This window comes from Rutidosis leptorrhynchoides, chromosome 2 (genome assembly GCF_046630445.1).
Source record: "Rutidosis leptorrhynchoides isolate AG116_Rl617_1_P2 chromosome 2, CSIRO_AGI_Rlap_v1, whole genome shotgun sequence".
In the NCBI taxonomy this organism is placed as follows: domain Eukaryota; kingdom Viridiplantae; phylum Streptophyta; class Magnoliopsida; order Asterales; family Asteraceae; genus Rutidosis; species Rutidosis leptorrhynchoides.
The window spans coordinates 579733662-579761533 of record NC_092334.1 but is presented as its reverse complement, the minus strand read 5'-3'; positions in this window follow the sequence as shown (position 1 = coordinate 579761533).

Sequence of the window (27872 nt, the reverse complement as noted above, 5' to 3'; positions counted from 1 at the left end):
TAATGAACGCAACGACTCGAATGCAACGTCTTTTGAAATATGTCATGAGTGACTCCAAGTAATATCTCTACGATGAGCAAATGCACAGCGGAAGATTTCTTTAATACCTGAGAATAAACATGCTTTAAAGTGTCAACCAAAAGGTTGGTGAGTTCATTAGTTTATCATAATCGATCATTTTCATCATTTTAATAGACCACAAGATTTCATATTTCCAATTCTCATAAACATACGTCCCATGCATAGAGACAAAAATCATTCATATGGATTGAACACCTGGTAACCGACATTCACAAGATGCATATAAGAATATCCCCATCATTCCAGGATCCTCCTTCGGACATGATATAAATTTCGAAGTACTAAAGCATCCGGTACTTTGGATGGGGCTTGTTGGGCCCGATAGATCTATCTTTAGGATTCGCGTCAATTAGGGTGTCTGTTTCTAAATTCTTAGATTACCAGACTAAAAGGGGCATATTCGGTTTAATAATTCAACCATAGAATGTAGTTTTAAGTACTTGTGTCTATTTCGTCAAACATTTATAAAGCAGCGCATGTATTCTCAGTCCCAAAAATATATATTGCAAAAGCATTTAAAAAGGGAATAATGAAACTCACGCATATAAATATTGTAAAACAGTTAATAAAGCATTTGCATGTATTCTCAGTCCAAAAATGTAAAGATTAAAAGGGAGCAAATGAAACTCACCTAATGTATTTTGTAGTAAAAATACATATGACTATATTGAACAATGCAGGGTTGGCCTTGATTCACGAACCTATATCATTTGTATATATATTAAAACGTATAATAGAATCACATAAATTCTTTTATTATTTATATGTTTTTAGATATGTAGAGTTTATACCAAATTCCATTAAATACTTATATTATATCTCAAATTATATGTTATATATATTTGTGTTGTATATGTATTTAGAATGATTAATATCTATATATATTTAGTTACCTTAATGTATTTATTTATATAAAAAAAGTAAAATCATAGTTTGTTACATATAAGTATTTTATATAAATGATGTTAGTACATATTAAGTATATTTTATGTACAAAATATTTATCTGTAACAAAAAAAGTGATGGTTTTGTTAATAATGATTTCCTGATAATAATAACTTTATTAAAAATGATAAAATTAACAATAATAATGATATTGTAAAAAAAATGATACTTTTATTTAATAATAATAATTATTATTATTATACTAATAATTACAAAGTGATATTAATACTAATATTAATGATATTAATGATAACTCGTATTATTTTCATTTTAATAATAATAATAACAATAATCCTAATCCTAATAATAATAATAATAATAATACGACTATTAGTGATACTAATAATAATATTCGTACTTGTATTTATAATACTAATAAATGAAAAATTGTATCATCATATTAATATTAGTAATCATAATATTAATGATTAATTTTTCATAATACTTAATAACAATAATAATAATAATATCCATAATGATAAGGGTAATAATAACAATAAGAATAATAATCATAATAACAATACAAATAATAATAATAATAATAATAATAATAATAATAATAATAATAATAATAATAATAATAATAATAATAATAATAATAATAATAATAATAATAATAATAATAATAATAATAATAATAATAATAATAATAATAATAATAATAATAATAATAATAATAATAATGGTAATAATAATCTATTTAAAAATTGAAAACTACCTCCTAAATTCGGAATAAAAAGAATTGCCTCTGCCAGGTCTCGAACCCAAGACCTCTCGCTACCCGCAACCACACCTTAACCATTGAATTGTCGCTCACTTTTCTGTTTATATTCCCTACTAAGTGTTTATAACCCGTATACTTCCCCTTTTCTACTTCTACTTCTTCTTCTACATTTTATTCAAACCCACCATAATCTATCATACTTGTTAATCGATTATTTAAACGATTTTGGACTATATAAAATAAATGATAAGTGATTAAATAGATTGAAAAGAAAAAAAAAATGGGAACCCCTGGTCCGTCGCTGTTTCCATGGAAGAAAAAAAAAATGACTTCAAAATCTACAAAGTTTTGGATAAATGTTACAACACGAAATATGTGTTAAACGATTCATGGTGAAATGTCCCGTTCTTATTGATTAAAAACGTTCCATATTAATTGATTTCGTTGCGAGGTTTTGACCTCTATATGAGACGTTTTTCAAAGACTGCATTCATTTTTTAAAACAAACCATAACCTTTATTTCATAAATAAAGGTTTAAAAAGCTTTACGTAGATTATCAAATAATGATAATCTAAAATATCCTGTTTACACACGACCATTACATAATGGTTTACAATACAAATATGTTACATCAAAATCAGTTTCTTGAATGCAGTTTTTACACAATATCATACAAACATGGACTCCAAATCTTGTCCTTATTTTAGTATGCAACAGCGGAAGCTCTTAATATTCACCTGAGAATAAACATGCTTTAAACGTCAACAAAAATGTTGGTGAGTTATAGGTTTAACCTATATATATCAAATCGTAACAATAGACCACAAGATTTCATATTTCAATACACATCCCATACATAGAGATAAAAATCATTCATATGGTGAACACCTGGTAACCGACATTAACAAGATGCATATATAAGAATATCCCCATCATTCCGGGACACCCTTCGGATATGATATAAATTTCGAAGTACTAAAGCATCCGGTACTTTGGATGGGGTTTGTTAGGCCCAATAGATCTATCTTTAGGATTCGCGTCAATTAGGGTGTCTGTTCCCTAATTCTTAGATTACCAGACTTAATAAAAAGGGGCATATTCGATTTCGATAATTTAACCATAGAATGTAGTTTCACGTACTTGTGTCTATTTTGTAAATCATTTATAAAACCTGCATGTATTCTCATCCCAAAAATATTAGATTTTAAAAGTGGGACTATAACTCACTTTCACAGATTTTTACTTCTTCGAGAAGTAAGACTTGGCCACTGTTGATTCACGAACCTATAACAATATATACATATATATTAAAGTATGTTCAAAATATATTTACAACACTTTTAATATATTTTGATGTTTTAAGTTTATTAAGTCAGCTGTCCTCGTTAGTAACCTACAACTAGTTGTCCACAGTTAGATGTACAGAAAATAAATCGATAAATATTATCTTGAATCAATCCACGACCCAGTGTATACGTATCTCAGTATTGATAACAACTCAAACTATACATATTTTGGAATCAACCTCAACCCTGTATAGCTAACTCCAACATTCACATATAGAGTGTCTATGGTTGTTCCGAAATATATATAGATGTGTCGACATGATAGGTCGAAACATTGTATACGTGTCTATGGTATCTCAAGATTACATAATATACAATACAAGTTGATTAAGTTATGGTTGGAATAGATTTGTTACCAATTTTCACGTAGCTAAAATGAGAAAAATTATCCAATCTTGTTTTACCCATAACTTCTTCATTTTAAATCCGTTTTGAGTGAATAAAATTGCTATGGTTTCATATTGAACGCTATTTTATGAATCTAAACAGAAAAAGTATAGGTTTATAGTCGGAAAAATAAGTTACAAGTCGTTTTTGTAAAGGTAGTCATTTCAGTCGAAAGAACGACGTCTAGATGACCATTTTAGAAAACATACTTTCACTTTGAGTTTAACCATAATTTTTGGATATAGTTTCATGTTCATAATAAAAATCATTTTCTCAGAATTACAACTTTTAAATCAAAGTTTATCATAGTTTTTAATTAACTAACCCAAAACAGCCTGCGGTGTTACTACGACGGCGTAAATCCGATTTTACGGTGTTTTTCGTGTTTCCAGGTTTTAAATCATTAAGTTAGCATATCATATAGATATAGAACATGTGTTTAGTTAATTTTAAAAGTCAAGTTAGAAGGATTAACTTTTGTTTGCGAACAAGTTTAGAATTAACTAAACTATGTTCTAGTGATTACGAGTTTAAACCTTCGAATAAGATAGTTTTATATATATGAATCGAATGATGTTATGAACATCATTACTACCTCAAGTTTAGTAGGTAAACCTACTGGACGTGACAAGAAATGATCTAGCTTCAAAGGATCTTGGATGGCTTGAAAGTTCTTGAAGTAGGATCATGACACAAAAACAAGTTCAAGTAAGATTTTTACTCGAATTAAGATAGTTTATAGTTATAGAAATTAAATCAAAGTTTGAATATGAATATTACCTTGAATAAGAAAGATAACCTACTGTATATAACAAAGGTTTCTTGATCTTAGATGATTACTTGGAATGGATTAGAAAGCTTGGAAGTAAATTAGTAAACTTGAAGGGATTTTTGAAGTGTTCTTGAAGTGTTCTTCCTATGATGATTATAGCTTGATTCTTGAAGTGATTTTTGATGAAGATGATGATTAACTACTGGAAAAATACGTTCATAATAGTGTGGGTGTGTTGAGAGAGAATTAGAAAGAGAATTGGAAGTGAAATGGAGTGAATGATGAGTGGTAATTGGTGAGTAGTGAGTGGGGTTAAAAGGAGTTCTAGTTAGTTGACTAGCTCATGGTAGAAGTTAAAATTGATTAGTCATACATGACATAATCAAGAGTGGAATCCCATGCTAGTTCCTATTGGTATATACCCATAGTAAGTACGTTTTGAAGCTGTGTATAATACGGGTAAGAATACGACTAGAATTCTTGATGAAAGAAAAGAATGGGAAAGTAACTGTAACCATTTTCGTTAAGTATGAGTGTTTTGATATATGTCTTGAAGTCTTCGAAAAATATTTTAATACATCTAAATACACTACATGTATATACATTTTAACTGAGTCGTTAAGTCATCGTTAGTCGTTACATGTAAGTGTTGTTTTGAAACCTTTAAGTTAACGATCTCAATTAATGTTGTTAACCCATTGTTTATTATATCTAATGAGATGTTAAATTATTATATTATCATGATATTATGATATATTAATATATCTTAATATGATATATATACATTTAAATGTCGTTACAACGATAATCGTTACATATATGTCTCGTTTCGAAATCCTTAAGTTAGTAGTCTTGTTTATATGTATATAACTCATTGTTAATATACTTATGGAGATACTTACATATCATAATCTCATGTTAACCATATGTATATCCATATATATATATCGTCATGTCATTTTTACAAGTTTTAACGTTCGTGAATCGCCGGTCAACTTGGGTGGTCAATTGTCTATATGAAACATATTTCAATTAATCAAGTCTTAACAAGTTTGATTGCTTAACATGTTGGAAACATTTAATCATGTAAATATCAATCTCAATTAATATATATAAACATGGAAAAGTTCGGGTCACTACAGTACCTACCCGTTAAATAAATTTCGTCCCGAAATTTTAAGCTTTTGAAGGTGTTGACGAATCTTCTGGAAATAGATGCGGGTATTTCTTCTTCATCTGATCTTCACCCTCCCAGGTGAACTCGGATCCTCTACGAGCATTCCATCGAACCTTAACAATTGGTATCTTGTTTTGCTTAAGTCTTTTAACCTCACGATCCATTATTTCGACGGGTTCTTCGATGAATTGGAGTTTTTCGTTGATTTGGATTTCATCTAACGGAATAGTGAGATCTTCTTTAGCAAAACATTTCTTCAAATTCGAGACGTGGAAAGTGTTATGTACAGCCGCGAGTTGTTGAGGTAACTCAAGTCGGTAAGCTACTGGTCCGACACGATCAATAATCTTGAATGGTCCAATATACCTTGGATTTAATTTCCCTCGTTTACCAAATCGAACAACGCCTTTCCAAGGTGCAACTTTAAGCATGACCATCTCTCCAATTTCAAATTCTATATCTTTTCTTTTAATGTCAGCGTAGCTCTTTTGTCGACTTTGGGCGGTTTTCAACCGTTGTTGAATTTGGATGATCTTCTCGGTAGTTTCTTGTATTATCTCCGAACCCGTAATATGTCTATCCCCCACTTCACTCCAACAAATCGGAGACCTGCACTTTCTACCATAAAGTTCTTCAAACGGCGCCATCTTAATGCTTGAATGGTAGCTGTTGTTGTAGGAAAATTCTGCTAACGGTAGATGTCGATCCCAACTGTTTCCGAAATCAATAACACATGCTCGTAGCATGTATTCAAGCGTTTGTATCGTCCTTTCGCTCTGCCCATCAGTTTGTGGATGATAGGCAGTACTCATGTCTAGACGAGTTCCTAATGCTTGCTGTAATGTCTGCCAGAATCTTGAAATAAATCTGCCATCCCTATCAGAGATAATAGAGATTGGTATTCCATGTCTGGAGACGACTTCCTTCAAATACAGTCGTGCTAACTTCTCCATCTTGTCATCTTCTCTTATTGGCAGGAAGTGTGCTGATTTGGTGAGAAGATCAACTATTACCCAAATAGTATCAAAACCACTTGCAGTCCTTGGCAATTTAGTGATGAAATCCATGGTAATGTTTTCCCATTTCCATTCCGGGATTTCGGGTTGTTGAAGTAGACCTGATGGTTTCTGATGCTCAGCTTTGACCTTAGAACACGTCAAACATTCTCCTACGTATTTAGCAACATCGGCTTTCATACCCGGCCACCAAAAATGTTTCTTGAGATCCTTGTACATCTTCCCCGTTCCAGGATGTATTGAGTATCTGGTTTTATGAGCTTCTCTAAGTACCATTTCTCTCATATCTCCAAATTTTGGTACCCAAATCCTTTCAGCCCTATACCAAATTCCGTCTTCCCGAATATTAAGATGCTGCTCCGATCCTTTGGGTATTTCATCCTTTAAATTTCCTTCTTTTAAAACTCCTTGTTGCGCCTCCTTTATTTGGGTAGTAAGGTTATTATGAATCATTATATTCATAGATTTTACTCGAATGGGTTCTCTGTCCTTCCTGCTCAAGGCATCGGCTACCACATTTGCCTTCCCCGGGTGGTAACGAATCTCAAAGTCGTAATCATTCAACAATTCAATCCACCTACGCTGCCTCATATTCAGTTGTTTCTGATTAAATATGTGTTGAAGACTTTTGTGGTCGGTATATATAATACTTTTGACCCCATATAAGTAGTGCCTCTAACTCTTTAATGCAAAAACAACCGCGCCTAATTCCAAATCATGCGTCGTATAATTTTGCTCGTGAATCTTCAATTGTCTAGACGCATAAGCAATCACCTTCGTTCGTTGCATTAATACACAACCGAGACCTTGCTTTGATGCGTCACAATAAATCACAAAATCATCATTCCCTTCAGGCAATGACAATATAGGTGCCGTAGTTAGCTTTTTCTTCAATAACTGAAACGCTTTCTCTTGTTCATCCTTCCATTCAAATTTCTTCCCTTTATGCGTTAATGCAGTCAAGGGTTTTGCTATTCTGGAAAAGTCTTGGATGAACCTTCTGTAGTAACCAACTAGTCCTAAAAACTGGTGTATGTGTTTCGGAGTTTTCGGGGTTTCCCACTTTTCAACAGTTTCTATCTTTGCCGGATCCACCTTAATACCTTTTTTTTCACTATGTGACCGAGGAATTGAACTTCTTCCAACCAAAATGCACACTTTGAAAATTTAGCGTACAATTCTTCCTACCTCAATACTTCTAACACCTTTCTCAAATGTTCACCGTGTTTTTGGTCATTCTTTGAGTAAATAAGTATGTCATCAATGAAAACAATGACAAACTTGTCAAGGTATGGTCCACACACTCGGTTCATAAGGTCCATGAACACAGCTGGTGCATTAGTTAAACCAAATGGCATGACCATAAACTCGTAATGACCGTAACGTGTTCTGAAAGCAGTCTTTGGAATATCATCTTCTTTCGCCCGCATTTGATGATACCCGGAACGTAAGTCAATCTTTGAATAAACAGACGAGCCTTGTAGTTGATCAAATAAGTCGTCGATTCTCGGTAGTGGGTAGCGGTTCATGATGGTAAGTTTGTTCAACTCTCGGTAGTCGATACACAACCTGAATGTACCATCTTTCTTCTTGACAAACAAAACAGGAGTTCCCCACGGTGATGTGCTTGGTCGAATGAAACCATGCTCTAAAAGTTCTTGTAATTGGCTTTGCAGTTCTTTCATCTCGATGGGTGCGAGTCTGTAAGGAGCACGAGCTATTGGTGCAGCTCCTGGTACAAGATCTATTTGAAATTCAACGGATCGATGTGGGGGTAATCCCGGTAATTCTTTCGGAAATACATCGGGAAATTCTTTTGCGACGGGAACATCATTGATGCTCTTTTCTTCAGTTTGTACTTTCTCGACATGTGCTAGAACAGCATAGCAACCTTTTCTTATTAGTTTTTGTGCCTTCAAATTACTAATAAGATGTAGCTTCGTGTTGCCCTTTTCTCCGTACACCATTAAGGGTTTTCCTTTTTCTCGTATAATGCGAATTGCATTTTTGTAACAAACGATCTCTGCTTTCACTTCTTTCAACCAGTCCATACCGATTATCACATCAAAACTCCCTAACTCTACTGGTATCAAGTCAATCTTAAATGTTTCGCTAACCAGTTTAATTTCTCGATTCCGACATATATTATCTGCTGAAATTAATTTACCATTTGCTAATTCGAGTAAAAATTCACTATCGAAAGGCGTCAATGGACAACTTAATTTAGCACAAAAATCTCTACTCATATAGCTTCTATCCGCACCCGAATCAAATAAAACGTAAGCAGATTTATTGTCAATAAGAAACGTACCCGTAACAAGCTCCGGGTCTTCCTGTGCCTCTGCCGCATTAATATTGAAAACTCTTCCGCGGCCTTGTCCATTCGTGTTCTCCTGGTTCGGGCAATTTCTAATAATGTGGCCCGGTTTTCCACATTTATAACAAACTACATTGGCATAACTTGCTCCGACACTACTTGCTCCGCCATTACTCGTTCCGACACCATTTGTTCCTTTCGTTCTATTAACCCCTGGTCCGTAGACCTCACACTTCGCCGCACTATGACCATTTCTTTTACACTTGTTGCAAAATTTGGTGCAGAACCCCGAGTGATACTTTTCACACCTTTGGCATAGATGCTTCTGATTGTTGTTGTTGTTGCGGTTATTATTGTTGTTGGGATGATTGTTGTAGTTGCTGTTGTTGTTGTTGTTGTTGTTGTTGTTGGGCAGTTTGTTGTAGTTGCGATTGATGTTGCGATTGTTGGGATAATTGTTGCGATTATTGTTGTAATTGCTGTTGTTGTTGTATTGGTGATTCTTATCACCGTTTTCCTCCCACTTTCTTTTGACTTGCTTCACATTGGCCTCTTCAGCAGTCTGTTCTTTAATTCTTTCTTCAATCTGGTTCACTAGTTTGTGAGCCATTCTACATGCCTGTTGTATGGAGGCGGGCTCGTGTGAACTTATATCTTCTTGGATTCTTTCCGGTAATCCTTTCACAAACGCGTCGATCTTCTCTTCCTCATCTTCGAATGCTCCCGGACACAATAGGTACAATTCTGTGAATCATCTTTCGTACGTGGTAATATCAAATCCTTGGGTTCGTAACCCTCTAAGTTCTGTCTTGAGCTTATTGACCTCGGTTCTGGGACGGTACTTCTCGTTCATCAAGTGCTTGAATACTGACCACGGTAGTGCGTACGCATCGTCTTGTCCCACTTGCTCTAGATAGGTATTCCACCATGTTAACGCAGAACCTGTGAAGGTATGCGTAGCGTACTTTACTTTGTCCTCTTCAGTACACTTACTTATGGCAAACACCGATTCGACCTTCTCGGTCTACCGTTTCAATCCGATCGGTCGTTCGCTTCCATCAAATTCCAAAGGTTTGCAGGCAGTGAATTCTTTGTAGGTGCATCCTACACGATTTCCTGTACTGCTAGATACTGCGGCTATGTTTGAAGCTAGAAAAGTACGGAATTCCTCTTCATTCATATTCACGGTGTGTCGAGTAATCGGTGCCATTTCCTTCAAAATAGTCAAATGGAACAAGTTAATCATACAGAATATTAAGAGTACTTAATAGTATTTCGTAGCATAATATGAACTCATTTATAAAAGCTTTTTCTTCATATTAGCGTTTTATAAGTTTAAATTCGGGTAGTACCTACCCGTTAAGTTCATACTTAGTAGCTAATATACAATTCAACTACTATAATTCTATATGAAAAACTGATTATAATAATATTTCGCGTTCAAACTTTTATACAATATTTTACAAACTTACAATACCGCTTATTTTACATAAAGCATGAAATATAGCACACAATAACTTTGATACAAGATAGTTGTGAAGATAATTCTAGCTAGTACACAAGTCGTTCAGCAAAGGCAATAAAGACACGTAAATTCATACGTCCAGAAACAAGTCATGCATTCTGGTTTTACTAGGACTACTTCCCATCCTTGGTTTTGTGGAACATAACCGTTATGGCCGTTGATAAGACAGCGTGTTGTAACGTCATCAAAGGGACGAGGGTTACGTAATGTCCAACAGTCCCGTAACAATCTAAAAACCTCATTTCTTACCCCAATTACCGACTCCGTCACTTGTGGGAACGTTTTGTTTAATAGTTGTAGCCCGATGTTCTTGTTCTCACTTTGGTGAGAAGCGAACATTACTAATCCGTAAGCATAACATGCTTCTTTATGTTGCATGTTAGCCGCTTTTTCTAAATCACGAAGTTCAATATTCGGATATATTGAGTCAAAATAATTTCTTAACCCATTGCGTAAAATAGCATTTGGGTTCCCCGCAATATATGCGTCAAAGTAAACACATCGTAACTTATGGATTTCCCAATGTGATATCCCCCATCTTTCGAACGAAAGCCTTTTATAAACCAAGGCATTCTTGGAACGTTCTTCGAATGTCTTACAAACTGATCTCGCCTTAAATAGTTGTGCCGAAGAATTCTGACCGACTCTAGACAAGATTTCATCAATCATGTCTCCGGGTAGGTCTCTTAAAATATTGGGTTGTCTATCCATTTTGTGTTTTATACTGTAAAATAGACAAGAGTTAGATTCATAAAAAAAATACTTATTAATACAAGCAATTTTTACATATATCATAAAGCATAAGCACACTATATTACTTATATTACACCACACGAATACAAATATCTTATTCCGACTCGCTTGTTTCTTCTTCTTCGGTTTTGGTTCATTTTGCCAAGTTTCTAGGGATATATGATGTTCCCCTAATACGAGCCGTCGTTATCCACATTGGTTTATAAAAACCTGGTGGTTTAGAGGTTCCCGGGTCATTGTTACAACTTAAGGACTTCGGGAGTTGACGATACATATAAAGTTCATCGGGGTTGTAATTAGATTTCTCTACTTTTATGCCCTTTCCCTTATTATTTTCTTTTACCTTTTTAAATTCAGTTGGGGTAATTTCTATAACATCATCGGAATTCTCGTCAGAATTCGATTCATCGGAGAATTGGTAATCCTCCCAATATTTTGCTTCCTTAGCGGAAACACCATTGACCATAATTTTATATGTATATCATATATATGTATATATATAAAAAACTATATTTTAATTAACAGGTAGATAAATATTTTGATTCTATATATTGAAACAATTAATCACAGAGTATAACATTTAATACCTTGTTATCGATGACAAATCTACTCTCTATATTTAAATAAACGGTTTTAATTTACCAGGTTAAGTTTTCCTTTTATAATAACTAAATCACATAGTAGTTCATTACTATAATTGATTTATAATATATAATTAGTTACAGGTATAGTTATCTATATATACATTTCTGTTTACGATTAAAGGTTCGTGAATCATCGGAAATAATCACAGGGTAATTTAATATATGGACATAGTTCAAAATTTTTGGAGACTCAACCTATCAGACTTTGCTTATCGTGTCGAAATCATGTAAAGATTAAGTTTAAATTTGGTCGGAAATTCTCGGGCCATCACAGTACCTACCCGTTAAAGAAATTTCGTCCCGAAATTTGAGTGAGATGGTCATGGCTAACAATAAAAATGTTTTCATGACGAATATGAGTTGATAAATAGATTTTTATCATTATTGATTAATATGAATAAAACGATTCGATTATGTGAAGCGTACGAATGAAGTTATCATAAAATAGTGAAATGAGAAAGACAAGTTTTATCATAACTTTTGACTAGTCATGGTTGAATTTAGAAGATATGGTGCGTCATAGCTTTTGACGTAGAGGGTTGAATCCCGAAATTCAAGGGATTTAAAGAAAAATTTTCGTAATAAAATTTGGTTCTTCGGCAATTATGGAAATCAAGATCTTCTTTGATTTAAATGCAACAATCTGTTTCGATTGCTCTGTCGGATATTTTACTATAAATCCACCCCCGTCGTTTCCTTACAACTCAAACCTTCTATTCTTTCTCCTCAATTCATACTTTAAAACATTTGTCAATATGCTCCATCCCATTTTGATCCTTGTTATACTTCTAACCTTCATATCTGTCATTCTTCTCTTTCATCTATCACCGGAGGATTTTATTTACTTCTACTTTTATCTTGGGGTTATAGTGTTATTAATTTTTCCCGTGCCTTTACGTGGCAATACGTATTGATATGCACGGTTTGTAATTTATGTGTTGTTGTCAAGCTTTATATTTTCTTTTATTTTTAAGGGTTCCATACTTTTGTCTCCTCTTCCCGACTTCAAGTCAAGCGAATAACGGTCCAGAATTTGTAAGTATGGATTTTGAAATGAACATAGTTAATATTCTAAGAAGGGAATCGTAATGGCATGATCTTAATTTGTTAAATTACCAGAATATCCCGAAAAAGACCGAATTATCAAGAAAATATTTTCTTGATATGTTTAGAGATTAAATAGAATGTAAGAGTCGTGTAACATGGCACATGATGATGGTACTGTGAATCATCACATTCTATTAGAAACTCAGCATGACTTACTGTAATATAATCACGTTGATCAAGTGTCATTATATTATACTAACTCATGCATCAGTTCCCAACATTACTTCAATAATATTCATATTTTAAGCTCGAAAGTTTACAGAATATAGAAACTAACAGTTTCTATATGATGTAACACTGATAGCATGAAGAGATTAATGATTTCAGATAAGATTAGTTATGAAAATATATTCAGAAATATCGAGGATATTTATAATGAAAGATACGATAATATCTCAGAATATCTAAGATCAGAGGATGATAGAAACTATTGTCCGCAAGGGATTAGAATAAGGAGCAAGATATTCGCTAAAGAATTTAGCAGGCATTGAATCATTTGGATTCTTTGAAGTCAAACTTATTCTTTGTGATTTGTCCACGGCTTCCTTCATAGTTTCGCATAATCCGCTTTTCGGTATTAATTTTCTATTGAATGTTTCCAATACTCCATTCTTTATCATCAAACTTTCGACGGTTAAGGTCGTGTACAGTTTTTGCCGCTGTAATCAGCTTTTTCAGAATTTGTGGTATTGATTTGTAGACTGGGTGCTTTTCAGAATTTCAGAATGGAAGATCATAATTCTAAGAGATAAATATTATATGTTTACATATCACTGTTGATGTAGACATGCTGCGAGATTTCAAAATATTGATTGCTGATTCTCGGTGTTTGGTACAGCAATTCTCGTTATCAGATGCAGATGAGTAGATGATAGGATTTCAATGAATATAATAACTTTTCATAAAGTCAAAGATCAATGATGTTGCTGGTAAGTTTACTGCTAATGTAGTGAGATATAAACGGTTTTCCGGTATCGATGACGAAAGGCAACTTATATACCAGGGTTATAATAAGTTAATCCGAGTGAAAAGTCGAAGTTGACTTGTTGGAGCTGTGACAAAATTGGCTAATTTGAAAAGGAATTGCAAAAATTAGTTTCGGTAATAACAATGCCAAAGGAGCTAGCACAGATATGTGTTAAACGTTTACTCTGTTTCCGAGAATTTTTCAGGTGCATAACTATATGTATCAATCTTTTCTTCTGTAGATGAAGTGCGGTTGTTTCATCCTCTCAATCGAGGTGTTTTCAAGAATTATGAAAGGTTTGAACGCAGATTGTAATCGTTAAGATACAAATGAGGTTTAAGATGAAATCAAGTGGCAAACTTGAAGAATTATTTAGTTTCATATGTTATAATCAATATTTTAATTCATTTTAATTGTCCAATGTTATTAGTCCACAGTCGATAGTCCACAGTTGGCAGTCCAATAATTCATATATAGTTTAATATATAATATTCGAAGTAATTAATACGTGTCGTGACCCGTATACGTCTCAGACTCGATCACAACTCAAAGTATATATATTATGGTAGAATCAACCTCAACCCTGTATAGAGAACTCGATCATTACTGCATATAGAGTGTCTATGGTTATTCCAAATAATATATTGTAACATCCCAAACCAACCCGCGACTAAACCGCGTGAAATGCAAAATAAAAAAAATTAACTGTCCAGCAACTGGCGCGGCGCACCAGGAAGGCCGCACGGCGCGCCGAAGTGGTCTGTCCCAAAAGTCTTTAATTGCGAAAAAGATCGACTAGTTCCCGACACTTTTAGACGAAACGCTTTTTACCATACATCCAAATATGTAACACTAACCTGTTTCAAACATAAAATCAATGTCTTACAAGTGGGGCCCACACGACCCAAATTACAAGTTTAATACAAGTTAAGAGTTTCGACCACCAAAAAGTTTAAGTTCCAAACTACACAATGAGCATGGTGTTTGGGATTAAACTACCCAACTATCGGTCAAACTCCAAGAGCTACTAAAGCCAAAAGCGTCCCCTAGCATCAAGCGAGATCTCTAGTCCAAAACGATGCCCTTACCCTTGTCCAAAACCGAACCTATAAAATGGTAAACAACGAGAGGGTAAGCAAAGCTTAGTGAATGCAATAATTATACGAATACATATATAATTATACCTACTTGCATACACTTACACACCAAACCACAAATACGCTAGCATACACATTTAGCTTATCGTCACAATAACAAGCTATAAATCTCCAATACCACAAGCTAGCATAACAACCGCATATGAATATAACTCGAATAATATACTATGCTTACAACACAAATAACCATGGTTAACCAATAGTACAAGGGAACGGCGCTCGCGAAAATGCCATCGGTGTTCGTAACATCCGTTAGGGCACTTAACACCTCGCACCACTAACCCCTAGGGTGGCACCTTAACACCTCGGCACATCACCCCGAGTGGCATCTTAACACCTCGATGCATCACTCATTAATTTACGGAGTGGTGTCTTAACACCTCGACACTACACTCCTAGGTGGCATCTTAACACCTCGATGCTACACCCGAGTGGCATCTTAACACCTCGATGCTACACTCTTCACGTGAAACGTGGTGTCTTAACACCTCGACACTACACCTTTCACGCTACAACAAATAGATACATTATATACATACGCATATAATTATTCCACTCACCTCAAAGTCTTGTGAAAAGATACCCGAGCTTGCAAGACCTCAAAGTAACGTACCTATCATATTATACACATTATCAAACGCAAACTTAAGTCGGTTAACCAAACCATTTCACCATTCTAAGCCATTTTGACCCAAGGTGCAATTTCAACCCATTTGCACCCTTAACCCTAATTTGGGTCAACACCCACCAAAACCCTAATCATTCGTCAAGATGGGTTTAAAACACATTTAGGTCACAAGGCTAACTCGTTTTCATACTTGCTAGGCCACTTAGGTCATTAAAGGACTCATTTGACCCATTTCAAGGTCAACACACCCATTTGGGTCATCCATACCCAATAACACCCATTTACATATTATTAAAGTGTTCTAGCAACTAACTAACCAAATTTAAGACTCAAAAGTCCAATTAACACATTCAAATCCTAGGTTAGTCATCAATGAGCCTTCATAACCCATATTCACCCAAAATCCCCAAAATACTAACAAAATGGGTCTTTGGTTCATCACTAGCCCAAAACCTAACCCTTAAAGCAATGGAAGTAAGAAATTGGGTTTTATAACTTACCAACACAATCACCACGTAGCTATCGACTAGATGAACGACTTTAAAACTTGCACCAAGACCCGATTCAACCTCTTTCACCCTTTAAAGGAGCTTTCTCTTTCAAGGATTGCACTCTCTCTCTAGTGTTTAATTGGAGAAGATGAGGTTGTTGTGGGAGTAGTAAATGAGCTCCCCAAAACTGATCTAGGGTATTAAATTCGGCCCCAAAGTGAAATTACACAATTGCCCTCAAAATATCTATTTTAAAAAGAAGAAAGGAATCTGTCGCCGGCGTGCGACCCTCCCAGTTCAGCATCTTTTGTCTTTTTAATTATGTGCAACAAAAACCCCAAACTTGAGTAACCCATATACACATATGTACACTACGAATACTCGGGTCTTACTTATATATACATATGCGTCGATATGATATGTCAAAACCTTGTATACGTGTCCCGATATTTAAAATGCGTAAATTACAGTATTTAAATAACGATAAATAAAGTGCGTAAAGTAAATAACAGAAATTAAATGCGATAAATAAAATTGCGATAATTAAATTGCGATAAATAAAATGTAATCAGTTAGCTGGGATCAGTTAGCTAGGAACAGTTAGCATGGATTCTTAACAAAATTTTTCTCATAGTTAATTTGTTTGTTTCTAACAAATTTTATTTTGTCCAATGTTTTCTTCATTATGCCACTTGTTGGATTCTGATAAATCAAAATCCCAATATGAGATTGGATGAATATGGTAATTCTGTGGTGAACGGATTTGTATATCGGTGGATGTAAGTAGGAATATTAAATGACTATTGAATCTGATTCGAAGAATGTACAGTGTAACTTATTAATGTGAAATCTAAATATTCCTCGAGTATTACCTACCCGTTAAAATATTTTCATCATTAACAGCTTGTACAAAATAATTTTTAATTACAATCGTTATGAAAAAATATATATATGTATATATTTTATTCAGATGTAATCATGGATTTAATGAGTTAACATGATATTAATCTCATTTGCTTTAACGTTATAATAAGAATACATAATCTCTAAAACATTAGAGATTACATAATCGTCATGTCGAACGAAGATCAAGGATGTAGAACGATACGTAGAACGAAGATAATCGATGTAGGACAAGATGTAGAACAAAAATTATGCTCGAGGTATATATTGCGATGTTGAGGCATGTGATGTTGAAACTTGGGTTGTTGGTGGTACTGGTGTTGATATTGGTGATACTGTTGGTGCTGGTGATGTTGTTGAAGCTGGTACGTTTTGCACCATATTTTCCAAAGCCACTACTCGAGCGTAAAGCTCATTGACTTCTTCTGTTACGCCGGGATGATTGTCGGTTCGGACGAGCGAATGAATGAGGTTTAGAATTATGGATATAATATAATCGTGTCGAGCTACCATGTAAATAAGGCTGAGAATGATGTTTCGGATAGGTTCGCCGGTAAGTACTTCAGGTTCTTCACTAAGAGGTGAATTCGGTTGGTGGAAGGGATCGACTTCTTCGCGTCTCCATTGATTAAGTCGACTATGAACCCATCAGATGAATTGATGATGGCTGGTTGATTGATTCGTTCTGGTGATGCTGCTTTCGGAGCTCGAGTGCAACTCCATATCGGAATAGCTGTCGGAATAACTATCAGAATAGCTATCGAAATCTGAGGACTCGAACTGGTTGAGGGATTCATCTCGTATGATCAGATGAAGGATTTTCGATAAAAAATAGATTATAGGATGTAAATTAGTACCCTGCAATACATAATTTACATATGTATATATAATACTAAAATCCCATAAGTTACGGAGGAATCTACGGAAGTTGTCAGGCAAAGGTAACAATAACAGATACACTAAGATATGAATTTATCTATACACTGTCTATGCAATCATTGCAGTAAGATGTGTCTAGACTAAGAATGATAAGCAGGTAATTTCCTAAGGATGATAAACAGATGATTTCTGACAAAAATGATAAGCAAAACTTTTGACATGCAGACACGGTCGAAGTCCAGACTTACTAATGCATCCTAACGACTTATCAGTTATATATACTAATGCAGACCTGGTTCGCTAAGACCACCGCTCTGATACCAACTGTAGAGACCCGTCCTAATCCATCCGGACGAAGTCTATATCGATTATAAACAATTCACAACAGTAGATTACATCACGAGGTACTTGACCTCTATATGATACATTTTACAAACATTGCATTCGTTTTTGAAAAGACAATCTTTCATTACATCGAAAGTTGACGGCAGGCATACCATTTCATAATATATCTAACTATAATTTACTTAATAATAATCTTAATGAACGCAACGACTCGAATGCAACGTCTTTTGAAATATGTCATGAGTGACTCCAAGTAATATCTCTAAGATGAGCAAATGCACAGCGGAAGATTTCTTTAATACCTGAGAATAAACATGCTTTAAAGTGTCAACCAAAAGGTTGGTGAGTTCATTAGTTTATCATAATCGATCATTTTCATCATTTTAATAGACCACAAGATTTCATATTTCCAATTCTCATAAACATACGTCCCATGCATAGAGACAAAAATCATTCATATGGATTGAACACCTGGTAACCGACATTCACAAGATGCATATAAGAATATCCCCATCATTCCGGGATCCTCCTTCGGACATGATATAAATTTCGAAGTACTAAAGCATCCGGTACTTTGGATGGGGCTTGTTGGGCCCGATAGATCTATCTTTAGGATTCGCGTCAATTAGGGTGTCTGTTCCCAAATTCTTAGATTACCAGACTAAAAGGGGCATATTTGGTTTAATAATTCAACCATAGAATGTAGTTTTAAGTACTTGTGTCTATTTCGTCAAACATTTATAAAGCAGCGCATGTATTCTCAGTCCCAAAAATATATATTGCAAAAGCATCTAAAAAGGGAATAATGAAACTCACGCATATAAATATTGTAAAACAGTTAATAAAGCATTTGCATGTATTCTCAGCCCAAAAACGTAAAGATTAAAAGGGAGCAAATGAAACTCACCTAATGTATTTTGTAGTAAAAATACATATGACTATATTGAACAATGCAGGGTTGGCCTTGATTCACGAACCTATATCATTTGTATATATATTAAAACGTATAATAGAATCACATAAATTCCTTTATTATTTATATGTTTTTAGATATGTAGAGTTTATACCAAATTCCATTAAATACTTATATTATATCTCAAATTATATGTTATATATATTTGTGTTGTATATGTATTTTGAATGATTAATATCTATATATATTTAGTTACCTTAATGTATTTATTTATAAAAAAAAAAAGTAAAATCATAGTTTGTTACATATAAGTATTTTATATAAATGATGTTAGTACATATTAAGTATATTTTATGTACAAAATATTTATCTGTAACAAAAAAAGTGATGGTTTTGTTAATAATGATTTCCTGATAATAATAACTTTATTAAAAATGATAAAATTAACAATAATAATGATATTGTAAAAAAAATGATACTTTTATTTAATAATAATAATAATTATACTAATAATTACAAAGTGATATTAATACTAATATTAATGATATTAATGATAACTCGTATTATTTTCATTTTAATAATAATAATAACAATAATCCTAATCCTAATAATAATAATAATAATAATACGACTATTAGTGATACTAATAATAATATTCGTACTTGTATTTATAATCCTAATAAATGAAAAATTGTATCATCATATTAATATTAGTAATCATAATATTAATGATTAATTTTTCATAATACTTAATAACAATAATAATAATATCCATAATGATAAGGGTAATAATAACAATAAGAATAATAATCATAATAACAATACAAATAATAATAATAATAATAATAATAATAATAATAATAATAATAATAATAATAATAATAATAATAATAATAATAATAATAATAATAATAATAATAATAATAATAATGGTAATAATAATCTATTTAAAAATTGAAAACTACCTCCTAAATTCGGAATAAAAAGAATTGCCTCTGCCAGGTCTCAAACCCAAGACCTCACGCTACCCGCAACCACACCTTAACCATTGAATTGTCGCTCACTTTTCTGTTTATATTCCCTACTAAGTGTTTATAACCCGTATACTTCCCCTTTTCTACTTCTACTTCTTCTTCTACATTTTATTCAAACCCACCATAATCTATCATACTTGTTAATCGATTATTTAAACGATTTTGGACTATATAAAATAAATGATAAGTGATTAAATAGATTGAAAAGAAAAAAAAAATGGGAAACCCTGGTCCGTCGCTGTTTCCATGGAATAAAAAAAAATGATTTCAAAATCTACAAAGTTTTGGATAAATGTTACAACACGAAATATGTGTTAAACGATTCATGGTGAAATGTCCCGTTCTTATTGATTAAAAACATTCCATATTAATTGATTTCATTGCGAGGTTTTGACCTCTATATGAGACGTTTTTCAAAGACTGCATTCATTTTTTAAAACAAACCATAACCTTTATTTCATAGATAAAGGTTTAAAAAGCTTTACGTAGATTATCAAATAATGATAATCTAAAATATCCTGTTTACACACGACCATTACATAATGGTTTACAATACAAATATGTTACATCAAAATCAGTTTCTTGAATGCAGTTTTTACACAATATCATACAAACATGGACTCCAAATCTTGTCCTTATTTTAGTATGCAACAGCGGAAGCTCTTAATATTCACCTGAGAATAAACATGCTTTAAACGTCAACAAAAATGTTGGTGAGTTATAGGTTTAACCTATATATATCAAATCGTAACAATAGACCACAAGATTTCATATTTCAATACACATCCCATACATAGAGATAAAAATCATTCATATGGTGAACACCTGGTAACCGACATTAACAAGATGCATATATAAGAATATCCCCATCATTCCGGGACACCCTTCGGATATGATATAAATTTCGAAGTACTAAAGCATCCGGTACTTTGGATGGGGTTTGTTAGGCCCAATAGATCTATCTTTAGAATTCGCGTCAATTAGGGTATCTGTTCCCTAATTCTTAGATTACCAGACTTAATAAAAAGGGGCATATTCGATTTCGATAATTCAACCATAGAATGTAGTTTCACGTACTTGTGTCTATTTTGTAAATCATTTATAAAACCTGCATGTATTCTCATCCCAAAAATATTAGATTTTAAAAGTGGGACTATAACTCACTTTCACAGATTTTTACTTCGTCGAGAAGTAAGACTTGGCCACTGTTGATTCACGAACCTATAACAATATATACATATATATTAAAGTATGTTCAAAATATATTTACAACACTTTTAATATATTTTGATGTTTTAAGTTTATTAAGTCAGCTGTCCTCATTAGTAACCTACAACTAGTTGTCCACAGTTAGATGTACAGAAAATAAATCGATAAATATTATCTTGAATCAATCCACGACCCAGTGTATACGTATCTCAGTATTGATCACAACTCAAACTATACATATTTTGGAATCAACCTCAACCCTGTATAGCTAACTCCAACATTCACATATAGAGTGTCTATGGTTGTTCCGAAATATATATAGATGTGTCGACATGATAGGTCGAAACATTGTATACGTGTCTATGGTATCTCAAGATTACATAATATACAATACAAGTTGATTAAGTTATGGTTGGAATAGATTTGTTACCAATTTTCACGTAGCTAAAATGAGAAAAATTATCCAATCTTGTTTTACCCATAACTTCTTCATTTTAAATCCGTTTTGAGTGAATCAAATTGCTATGGTTTCATATTGAACTCTATTTTATGAATCTAAACAGAAAAAGTAGAGGTTTATAGTTGAAAAAATAAGTTACAAGTCGTTTTTGTAAAGGTAGTCATTTCAGTCGAAAGAACGACGTCTAGATGACCATTTTAGAAAACATACTTCCACTTTGAGTTTAACCATAATTTTTGGATATAGTTTCATGTTCATAATAAAAATAATTTTCTCATAATAACAACTTTTAAATCAAAGTTTATCATAGTTTTTAATTAACTAACCTAAAACAGCCCGCGGTGTTACTACGACGGCGTAAATCCGGTTTTACGGTGTTTTTCGTGTTTCCAGGTTTTAAATCATTAAGTTAGCATATCATATAGATATAGAACATGTGTTTAGTTAATTTTAAAAGTCAAGTTAGAAGGATTAACTTTTGTTTGCGAACAAGTTTAGAATTAACTAAACTATGTTCTAGTGATTACGAGTTTAAACCTTCGAATAAGATAGTTTTATATATATGAATCGAATGATGTTATGAACATCATTACTACCTCAAGTTTAGTAGGTAAACCTACTGGAAGTGACAAGAAATGATCTAGCTTCAAAGGATCTTGGATGGCTTGAAAGTTCTTGAAGTAGGATCATGACACAAAAACAAGTTCAAGTAAGATTTTTACTCGAATTAAGATAGTTTATAGTTATAGAAATTGAATCAAAGTTTGAATATGAATATTACCTTGAATAAGAAAGATAACCTACTGTATATAACAAAGGTTTCTTGATCTTAGATGATTACTTGGAATGGATTAGAAAGCTTGGAAGTAAATTAGTAAACTTGAAGAGATTTTTGAAGTGTTCTTCCTATGATGATTTTAGCTTGATTCTTGAAGTGAGTTTTGATGAAGATGATGATTAACTACTGGAAAAATACGTTCATAATAGTGTGGGTGTGTTGAGAGAGAATTAGAAAGAGAATTGGAAGTGAAATGGAGTGAATGATGAGTGGTAATTGGTGAGTGGTGAGTGGGGTTAAAAGGAGTTCTAGTTAGTTGACTAGCTCATGGTAGAAGTTAAAATTGATTAGTCATACATGACATAATCAAGAGTGGAATCCCATGCTAGTTCCTATTGGTATATACCCATAGTAAGTACGTTTTGAAGCTGTGTATAATACGGGTAAGAATACGACTAGAATTCTTGATGAAAGAAAAGAATGGGAAAGTAACTGTAACCATTTTCGTTAAGTATGAGTGTTTTGATATATGTCTTGAAGTCTTCCAAAAGTATTTTAATACATCTAAATACACTACATGTATATACATTTTAACTGAGTCGTTAAGTCATCGTTAGTCGTTACATGTAAGTGTTGTTTTGAAACCTTTAAGTTAACGATCTCAATTAATGTTGTTAACCCATTGTTTATTATATCTAATGAGATGTTAAATTATTATATTATCATGATATTATGATATATTAATATATCTTAATATGATATATATACATTTAAATGTCGTTACAACAATAATCGTTACATATATGTCTCGTTTCGAAATCCTTAAGTTAGTAGTCTTGTTTATATGTATATAACTCATTGTTAATATACTTATGGAGATACTTACTTATCATAATCTCATGTTAACCATATGTATATCCATATATATATATCGTCATGTCATTTTTACAAGTTTTAACGTTCGTGAATCGCCGGTCAACTTGGGTGGTCAATTGTCTATATGAAACATATTTCAATTAATCAAGTCTTAACAAGTTTGATTGCTTAACATGTTGGAAACATTTAATCATGTAAATATCAATCTCAATTAATATATATAAACATGGAAAAGTTCGGGTCACTACACATGGAAACTATCTAAATGATTAATTTCAACAGAAGAGGAACCTAGAACTCCAATTTAATCCTTGAGCAATGTTTGACTTTTTGCTCTTAAAGGTTTGACTTGAAAATTATCAATCGATAGAAAGAGTTGAGACTTGAAAATTTACAGAGAGTTCGAGTAAGAGATGCCTAACAATCCTGCATTAATGGATTTTGAGATTAATTTCGAATTCAAGTTTTGGTAAAAAAAAAATTGAACAGAGTGCCGAGCGGTTTTATTAATTTTTTTTTTTTTTACTTTTTGATTTCCACAAAAGCAATGTTTAATATATATAATGAATTGATGATTGGAATTGAATCACTGGTTAATCACGGGTTGTATTATTGTATACCAATATCGACAAGAAGATAACTCAGAAGGAGAGAATCGACCACAGAAAAAAATAAAAAAAAATCAGATAGTGGGGGTTCCTGATTACACGCGTGTATAGATATGTGTTTTATTCAATTGCAATCATGTATAGATAATAATGCTGTTATAGTAATTAATAATAATAATAATATTATTATTATTAATAATGTAATTAATGATGTTAATAATGATACTATTAATAATAATAATAATAATAATAATAATAATAATAATAATAATAATAATAATATTAATAATAATGTCAAAATAATACTAATAAAAAGGATGATATCATTAATAATAATATTTGATAAAATACTAATTACGGAAATAATAGTAGCTAATCATAATAAGTTTATAATTTCAATTTATATTTAAAATTGTTATCTTGGTACTCTAGATTTATTAGAATTTATAATTTACAACTGTAACAGTATTAATAATACTATTAATAATACTAATATTAACTTTAATAATAATAATGAAAGTATTAATAACATTACTATAACATCTATGTTTTAAATTATTATTAAATTTAATATATATTGATATTACATATGTAAAATTTAATGATTATATATAATAATTTATTTCAAGTATTAAGTTTTATCCCTTTTAATATATATATATATATATATATATATATATATATATATATATATATATATATATATATATATATATATATATATATATATATATATATATATATATATATATATATATATATTACATTGTACATTAACTTTAAAGCTATAATTATAACAATAATAATATTATTATTAATACTACTAGTATTGATTATTAAAAGTATTAATAATATTAATATAGCAAGTATATTTTAAATTGTAATTTAATACATTAACTTTTCATATGATTAATTTCGTAATATATATTATAATAACACATATTGAATATATAATATTTATTCATTTTAATATATTACAATGTACATACAATTAATAATTTTATATGTATATCATATATATGTATATATATATAAAACTATATTTTAATTAACAGGTAGATAAATATTTTGATTCTATAAATTGAAACAATTAATCTCAGAGTATAACATTTAATACCTTGTTATTGATGACAAATCTACTCTCTATATTTAAATAAACGGTTTTAATTTACCAGGTTAAGTTTTCCTTTTATAATAACTAAATCACATAGTAGTTCATTACTATAATTGATTTATAATATATAAATAGTTACAGGTATAGTTATCTATATATACATTTCTGTTTACGATTAAAGGTTCGTGAATCATCGGAAATAATCACAGGGTAATTTAATATATGGACATAGTTCAAAATTTTTGGAGACTCAACCTATCAGACTTTGCTTATCGTGTCAAAATCATGTAAAGATTAAGTTTAAATTTGGTCGGAAATTCCCGGGTCATCACAGTAATGACCGTAACGAGTTCTGAAAGAAGTCTTTGGAATATCATTCTCCTTCACCCGCATTTGATGATACCCAGAACATAAATCGATCTTTAAATAAACCGACGAGCCTTGTAGTTGATCAAATAAATCGTCGATTCTCGGTAGCGGATAACGGTTCTTGATGGTAAGTTTGTTCAACTCTCGGTAGTCGATACACAATCTGAATGTACCATCCTTCTTTTTGACAAACAAAACAGGAGCTCCCCACGGTGATGTGCTTGGTTGTATAAAACCACGCTCTAAAAGTTCTTGTAATTGGCTTTGGAGTTCCTTCATTTCGCTGGGTGCAAGTCTGTATGGAGCACGAGCTATTGGTGCAGCTCCTGGTACGAGATCTATGTGAAATTCAACAGATCGGTGTGGAGGTAGTCCCGGTAATTCTTTCGGAAATACATCGGGAAATTCTTTTGTGACGGGAACATCACTGATGTTCTTTTCTTCAGGTTTGACTTCTTCGATGTGTGCTAGAATGACATAGCAACCTTTTCTTATTAGTTTTTGCGCCTTCAAACTACTAATAAGATTTAACTTCACGTTGTTCTTTTCTCCGTACACCATTAAAGGTTTTCTTTTTTCGCGCATAATGCGAATCGCATTTTTGTAACAAACGACCTCTGCTCTCACCTTTTTCAACCAGTCCATGCCAATTATTACATCAAAACTCCCTAACTCGACTGGTATTAAATCAATCTTAAACGTTTCATCACCCAGTTTAATTTCTCTATCCCGACATATATTATCTGCTGAAATTAATTTACCGTTTGCTATTTCAAGTAAAAATTTATTATCCAAAGGCGTCAATGGACAACTTAATTTAGCACAAAAATCTCTACTCATTCTGCCGAATTAATGTTGAAGAATCTTCCACGGCTTTGCCCATTTGTATTTCCTTGGTTTGGGCATTTACTCTTGATGTGACCCGGTTTTTCACATCCATAACAAATAAAAGCGGCATTACTTGTCCCGACATTACTCATTGCATTATTTTTGTTAATCACCGGTCCGTAGATTTCACACTTCGTCGCGCTATGACCACCTCTCTTACACTTAGTACACGTTGACGTGTAGAACCCAGTCGGATGGTATCCTTCACACCTCTTACATGGTTTTTGCCTTTTGTTATTATTGTTGGGATGGTTGCTGTTGTGGTTGTTGTTGTTGTTAGGACGTTTGTTGTAGTTATTGTTAGGATTGCGATTGTTGTTGCGGTTGTTGGGATAGTTGTTGCGATTGTGGTTGTAATTGTTGTTGTTATTGTACTGGTGACTCTTGTCACCATTTTCCTCCCACTTCCTCTTGAGTTGTTTCGTGTTGGCTTCTTCGGCCGCCTGCTCTTTAATTCTTCCCTCAATCTGATTTATGAGTTTATGAGCCATTCGACTTGCCTTTTGTATGGAAGCGGGCTCATGTGAACTCACATCTTCTTGAATCCTTTCTGGTAAACCTTTTACAAATGCATCGATTTTCTCTTCTTCATCTTCGAACGCTCCCGAACACAATAGGCACAACTCTGTGAATCTTCGTTCGTACGTGGTAATATCAAATCCTTGTGTTTGTAACCCTCTAAGCTCTACCTTGAGCTTATTGACCTCGTTTCTGGGACGGTACTGCTCGTTCATCAAATGCTTTAATGCTGACCACGGTAGTGCGTAAGCAACATCTTGTCCCACCTGCTCGAGGTAGGTGTTCCACCATGTTAACGCAGTACCTGTGAAGGTATGCGTAGCGTACTTTACTTTGTCTTCTTCAGTACATTTACTTATGGAAAACACCGATTCAACCTTCTCGGTCCACCGTTTCAATCTGATTGGACCCTCAGTTCCATCAAATTCCAAAGGTGTGCAGGCAGTGAATTCTTTGTAGGAGCATCCTACACGATTTCTTGTGGAATTAGTTCCACTGCTAGAACCAGAGTTATTGTTGTTATTTTGCATTGCGGCCTGCACTTCGGCTATGTTCGCAGCAAGGAAAACACGGAAGTCTTCCTCGCTTATGTTCAAGTTCTGACGAGTAATTGGTGCCATTTCCTTCAAAAATAGCCAAAAGAATTAAGTTAATCATATAGAATATTAAGAGTAGTCAATAGTATTTCGTAGTATAAAATGAACTTATTTATAAAAGCTTTTTCTTCATAGTAGCGTTTTATAAGTTTTAATTCGGGTAGTACCTACCCGTTAAGTTCATACTTAGTAGCTAACATACAATTTAACTACTACAATTCTATATGAAAAACTGATTACAATAAATTTCACGTTCAAACTTTTATACAATATTTTACAAATTTACAATACCGCTATTTTACATATAGCATAAAATATAGCAAACAATAATTTTGATACAAAA